Here is a 7,214-nt window from a genome sequence, read left to right on the forward strand (position 1 = left end):
TTATTAAATTGAAATTTATACAAAAGAGGTTTGATAGGTAAACGTAAACCACGAGGAATACGTTGAACCTTATGAATATTGTATTAAAGTAGAGGCATGTAACCGCTGGCTTAAAGCCCTGCGTGCGATGAATTCAAGTTGACGGATCTGTTGTGAGATTGAACAACTCTGGGCACTGAATGACGGTGCATCTAGGATTAGAGCATATATATCATTGACGTGAGAAGATGATAATGTGAGGGTGTCTGCTCTGTTGTCCGTGAGGTTTGAAATACTTTCAAATGACATCTTTAATCATTGAAGATAAGGGTGCTGCTGGCTAAAGGATCGGCTCGAGATACAATAAAAGTGTTGAAATAGTCAGCGCACTCTAACTGTTGAACAGAAAGAATCAATTGTTAAAACCAATTATACATAAGCGAGCGTGCAAACCAGATAAAGGTAGCCAACATAGAAAACAAAAGAAGGAACAGGTGGACTACCACCCGTGTACTGGATGCACAGCAATAAACAATTTGGTATTAATGTACACACTTGTTGGTAGGAAAGACAACAAACGCATCAACAACAATGCAAATAAGCAATGTTTATGTTCCATTGATTATGAAATCATCAAGGAATGGTAAATTATTAAGTACATTATTAACACATGATAACTGTGCATGTATACATCAGAAAAAAGACATGACATCAGCAATGTTATATGTCTAAAAAAAAAGAAACTTCAGCAATACATATGGCTAATAGCGATTGTTAACACTGTTACAATTCATGCCCAATGCATTTCTGGATTGTTAAAAATCCCTTCTTCAGGGGCCACTGCAGAAATAATTAAAAAAAACACAATTTATGTTGTATAACTGTTATCAAATAAACTAAATGTAACATGATAGATGCAGCATACATGGCCAAAGTGGTGGGGTGAATTCCTGTACGTATACAACTCAGAACAATTATCTACCAAAAGTGAATAAAAGAAAGACCTGTGCACAAAAACTTAAGAAAAAGCTTGTGTTAAGTGAAGAAAATAAAGAAATGAGTAGGCATGCTGTGTAGATGAGTACACCAGACCCAAACCATACCGAAAAGGTTGAGCGTGCTAAAAGTGAAAATCTACTGGGTGCTGATATAACAGCACTTACTTGTAACCCAAAATCTGAAGTAATGTTGCTGATAGAAGATTATTCGAAAACGGGATAAAAAACCTTTCTACCGACTGTGATTCTGGAAGCAGGCAAAAAATATAAATGTTTATGTGGTAGCTACTGCGAGAGGAAAGACTGAGCAAAACAGCGCTTTGTGCGTTGTAAACTCACAGTTAATAGCAGTCTCGAAACCTTCTGTAATAATACGATGTGTGTAGCGGCTTCGATAGGACTGTCAATGCAAAAAAGCGGAATATTAGACGCGATGTATTTATAAGTGTACTGAAGAGAGAAGCAACCAGTGTTATAGAGAAATACCTGGAAGTGATAGTCAGCCGATTTCGACGTTTTGATTAACAACGAGCAATTATGTAAAAATGCTCGAATGCCGATGTTAATACAAACACAGGGAACTTGCGATGAAAAAAACAGCGCACTAGTGAGTAACGCGTTCATGAAAACGCATGTTTGAAAAGTTCAAAATATCAATTATGTACGGAAAAATTGCGACCTGCTTACCAAATCTGCCCATGGAAGTGGCTGAAATCGTTACGGGTTGGAGACTCAGTCTCAATAAAGTTGTGCATATGAAAAAACTGAAAGCAACGCAAGCAGCTTATAAATAATGCCTGCTTCATGTGGCGTGCGAAAAAAGTCAATGAACAAAGAAAGAAGACTGAACCGGAGTCGGAGTGTAAGCGCCATCTTGAGTAAGGAAAAGAAGTAAGGAAGGAAAAGAAGTAATACAACAGGATGAAAAGAACGTCTAAAATACTTACTCTAAAAAATATTTGATGGTGTGAACTGACATGCGCATCATTATACATCTGAAAACTACAGGACAATGAATGTTACTAAAAATGAAAAAAGAAAGACAGAAATATGGGTGATGCACCGATTCACACCAGCGCAACATGTGAATAAGGTGTAAAATGTGAAGTGAACGTACACTATATAGGTGCCATTTTGAAAAAGAAAATGTGTTGTAGTGGCCCAAATCAGGAGGGTGACACTGCAGAGTAACATACTGTCCTGTATGAAGCAAATGCGTCAAACAACAATATGCGAGGTGAAAGAAAATTTAAAAACAAGTAGTATGTGACAAAACAACAATGCTCACCCCACACACGAAGAGGAGTAATGAGAATAAAATAAATGATACCTGTTAGATGTGTGTTGAATTTGTGACTATACTGCTGTGATTGAGAAAAGAAAACACTGTGATGACCTTAATCAAAGTAAAGAGGCAAGTAATTGTGAGGCGATAAATAAAAGAATAACAGGTGAATAAAAAATAAAAAAGTGAAGACAAAATTGATAATTGTCTAGGAAGACATTGGGCATGAATTGTAACAGTGTTAACAATCGCTATTAGCCACATTTATTGCTGAAGTTTTTTTTTTTTTAAACATATAACATTTCTGATGTCATGTCTTTTTTCTGATGTATACATGCACAATTATCATGTGTTAATTACCATTCCTTGATGATTTCATAATCAATGGAACATAAACATTGCTTATTTGCATTGTTGTTGATGCGTTTGTTCTCTTTCTTACCAACAAGTGTGTACAGTAATAACAAATTGTTTATTGCTGTGCATCCAGTACACGGGTGGTAGTCCACCTGTTCCTTCTTTTGTTTTCTAGGTTGGCTACCTTTATCTGGTTTGCACGCTAGCTTATGTATAATTGGTTTTAACAATTGATTCTTTCTGTTCAACAGTTAGAGTGCGCTGACTATTTCAACACTTTTATTGAAACTCTCTGCAAGACCATGATGCTCTGCAGAGTCGAGTTCCCTTGGCCTACCGTTAGAATCTGTATTTTCCCACCAGGCCTTTGTGATCACTACTAAGGTCTTTACACCAAGAATCATGTAATGTGTCATGAAACTGCAGTAGCAGGTCATCACAGGGTTAAGTCTCAGTAAATACCCCATAATCCTTATGTACTAACCTAGGCAATTTGACACACTGCCCAGTATTAGTCAAATATTTCTGATCACTCTTCAGTAAGACACTGCTCTGCTCTAAGAAATCTACTCCCAAGAATAACAGTGTTAGACCTGGCAGTCTTAGGGTGGTCATACCCCCAAGTTTTGCCTTCCTTTTTTCTGGCCTCGTTTTTGCTGCCCTTAGGACTCGGAGCACTTTACCACTGCAAATCAATTCTAAACTGCATGCACTCTCTCCTCTAAACATTGTAATATTGACTCATACCTAATTTCCATATTTAGTTTACTTATAAGTCCCTAGTAAAGTGCACTACATGTTCCAAGGACCTGTAAATTAAATACTACAAGTGGGCCTACAGCACTGATTGTGCCACCCACTTGAGTAGCCATTTAAACATGGCTCAAGTCTGCCATTGCAGATCCTGTGTGCAATTTTAAACTGCCATTTCGAGCTGAGAAAATACATATTTTGCCAGGCCCAACCCTTCCTTTTAAACACATATAAGTTACCCCTCAGGGAGGCCTTGGACAGTCCAGGTGCAGGGTGCAATGTTTTAAAAAAGTAGGACTTTTACTTTTAAGCTTCAAATGTCCTGGTAGTGAAAAACCCTTGCATTAGTTTTTCACTACTGCAAGGCCTATATCTCCCAAAACATATCATTGGAATTACCTTATTACATTTTATAAATGTAATTTTCAAATGTGAAGATATACTTTATTCAAGTTTGGTGTCTCTGGAATTAAAATCCTAATGTATTGTGAAGTCAAATTCTAAATTACAGTTCTGGAAATGCCACTTTTAGAAAGTTGCAGAAACTAGAGGGGATAGGCCCATTGGACGGGAGCCAGGTATTAAATTGAAAACACGAAAGAGGGGACCTGGCTCCGTTTTATCTTGTGCTCCTCTTACTTTAGAGCAACTAACAGACTTTAACCTCTTCTGTTTGGATGGAATTTTTATTAAACCATTCCTTTTTGCAATCTTAACTGTTTTGTTTATCCCAAAAATTCAAATGCATGAAAAATAGGGAGACACTCGTTTTTTCAAATAACAAAACTTGTTACAATTCACAGTAGACAATGAATATGAATACACAAAATTACTATCTACAACATTTATACACAAAACAACATTTAGCATTTGCATCGTAGGGCAAAAACGAAAATAGCAATCTTGTTGCTATCTTATTTTTTAAAGACCAATCATGTGCCTGACACAGGGAATACTTCGGTATATCTGCGGGAAAACTTATTCATAACAAATCGCTCACATAATACACTATAATTGTTCCAATTCCTCCGTGTATCAAAGTGCCAGCGCGTTTCAAGACCCAGGCCACTGGTACTTGGACTATCTTCAGGGCTTCATGTTAATGGATGACAGCAATTTTTGATAGAGCTATGACTCTACTTGTGTTTTCCGAGGAGTCCATGTTCGAACTCAAATCCAATTTCAGAGCACTGCAGGGGGCCTTGTTATTACTGCCGGTATGACTTTCTTAGGTTTGTAACAATTCTCTCTCATGCAGGCGTGTTTTCCAGCAATTCTGTCTCCTTCTTTTGACTTGAAACACATCCGTCCGTCTCTCACCGATGTAGACCGCTGCTTCACTGTCATCCATTAACATGAAGACACTAGACTTCCCATTGCAAACCCCATCAACGGGGTCCTCAACGATGGAACAGGACCTCCCACCACAGCCTCGCTGCATCCGGAACCGATTCATTGGTTTGGTTGCGCAGCGCATATTCGATGCGGATCCATGCAATGCTCTGCAACCAGGATTTAATGTACTCTGTTCCGCGGGTCTAAGAGGGTCCCTGGAGCAAACCTGCACTCCATCACGGTCGGCCTGAACTTGTGACTTTGTCCCGGTCCAACGTGACCAGATAACCCTATTGGCATTTCGTGATTTTTGGCGCTATTTTCAGTACAAACTTTAAAAATGAAATATCTCCAGTTCTACTAATTGGATTCTTGTCATTTTGGTCTTGTTTTATTTAGTAAATCTTACGCATGTTTTCTAAACCTATTGTGTGCTCCTTTTGTAGTGTGGTTTCACTGTGCTACTGTTGATGTTTTGCACAAATATTTGACACATTGCCTCTAAGTTAAGCCTGGCTGCTCTATGCCGAGCTACCAAAGGGGTGAGCAAAGGTTAATTTTGGGTTTGCTTGCGCCTTATCCTGACAAGGATTGTGGTTGCTGCTTGACCAGAGCTTACACCCCAGTCAACCAAAAATCCAATTTATGACAAGCAGGAAGATACTCCTGTAAGCAATCTAGTCACAAAAATAGCTTCACTAGTTCCAATAAGCATAAGAACGTGCTCTCTGGTTTCATCTACCGGATGCTTTTTGCAGATATTTTAGTGTTCTTGTTCTGAAACCAATAGATATGGAGAAAATGTTAGAAAGAGAACACAAAAACAAGGAGTGGCGTTGGGGACAGCGACAAGATGCTGCTGTTATGTGTGTGAAGCATATTTTACTAAAACATTTTGAGTCTGTAATTGTCTTATTTGTACTTTTTTATTATTGATGTCGGACTGTATCTCCCCATCTATATGATACACCTAGAAATTGATTTAGCAGACATTGTATCTGGTATGCAAATGAGTAACAATCTCCTGGATATAAGTACAGTTTTCCCTCCGGGGCCACTTAAATAAGTTCTATGTGTACATCATAGGGCACGTTATGCCAAAACAGCACATTATGTTTCCCTTCTCTCGGAGCGGGCAGCATAATCCAAAGATTCAAAATATACTCATGTGACACTTGGAATGAATCCAGTGTAATGTCTCTGAAAGTCTATTTTATGATGGTATTTATACTGTTTTTTGATACACTAAGGAGGCTAGGCACGCTGCAATGCTAATTTACAGTTGCTGACCAAACAGAGAAAGAACAAAAGGGTTTCACAATTAAGCACTAGACTCGGTTACACATAAAAAGCAGAATGCAAAAAGAACAATTGGTTCGTTTCATGACACTATCTGTGAGCTGTGTGTATCATTTCATCGGTCAGTAACACAGCAACCAATGCCATGGCAATATCGCTGTGATCTCCAACAGACAAACAGTCAAAACAGGCAAAACACTAGGCAACCAACCTGCTTGAAAGACTTGAACCGTATCCTGTGTGGAAGTCTTGTCTGGCCTCATCTGTTGCATATCAGGCAGACACATGCTGGAAGATCAGTTTCCATACTGCTCCCAAACGTAGGAAGAGTAACAGTTAATGGAACTGAGTATGAGGCGGCATACCTATAATTGCCAATCACCAAAGAGAGGAGTGTAGATTCCATACCACTGTTTAGGGTCCTAGAGAGTTTTGCATTCTCAGGAAACATGAGCCCACTGTCTGATCATGAAGCTGTAGGGTCAACATCTTGCATCATTCTTCTAGAATTCAATGGCCACTTATGTGCCTGCTGTCAAGGGTGTTGTCAAGAGGAATGGAAGGCTACCATGGCAGAGCGTTGGCACATGGCTTCCTTCATCCACTCTAGAGAGCGGGAAAGCATTGTTTCTGCTAACACGAGTAAAATGTGTTTGAAAAGCTCTATGTATGTCACCTCTGTTCATTGCAATGTAAATAAAAGGGCCCCCTGCTACAAATAGAGAGTTCCTCTAGGCAGGGAAAAAATGAAAATGCGAATACCTAGGGCAACTCAAACATGGTTGAAAACGTAACAATAATTCATAACTGGCACATGGCGGGACAATGAAATAAGGATTATTAAACAGATACAAAAATAGCTTTTATTAAATCAAGACAATAAATATAAGTAATAAGAACAATGAGACAGTCCACAGGCAAACAGCAGCCGTACCCACATTCACTCTAACATCACACTGTACAGTCAAGACAAGCAGAATATAAATACATAGATGTATGCATTTGTTGGCGACACCATCTGGGTTGCAGCCATTGACTGATGCTGAAAAGAATTCCAAATTATTCATCAGACTGAATTCACTGCCCAACAGAATATGGCTCCTTGCCATTTATGACATCGCACGTCATGGAGATCTCATAGACAGAATATCATTGAAAATGAGAAATTCATTTCTTCTAACTATTTTGTCTTTCATGTTATCTATGTA

This window comes from Triturus cristatus, chromosome 4_1 (genome assembly GCF_964204655.1).
Source record: "Triturus cristatus chromosome 4_1, aTriCri1.1, whole genome shotgun sequence".
Classification (NCBI taxonomy): Eukaryota; Metazoa; Chordata; class Amphibia; order Caudata; family Salamandridae; genus Triturus; species Triturus cristatus.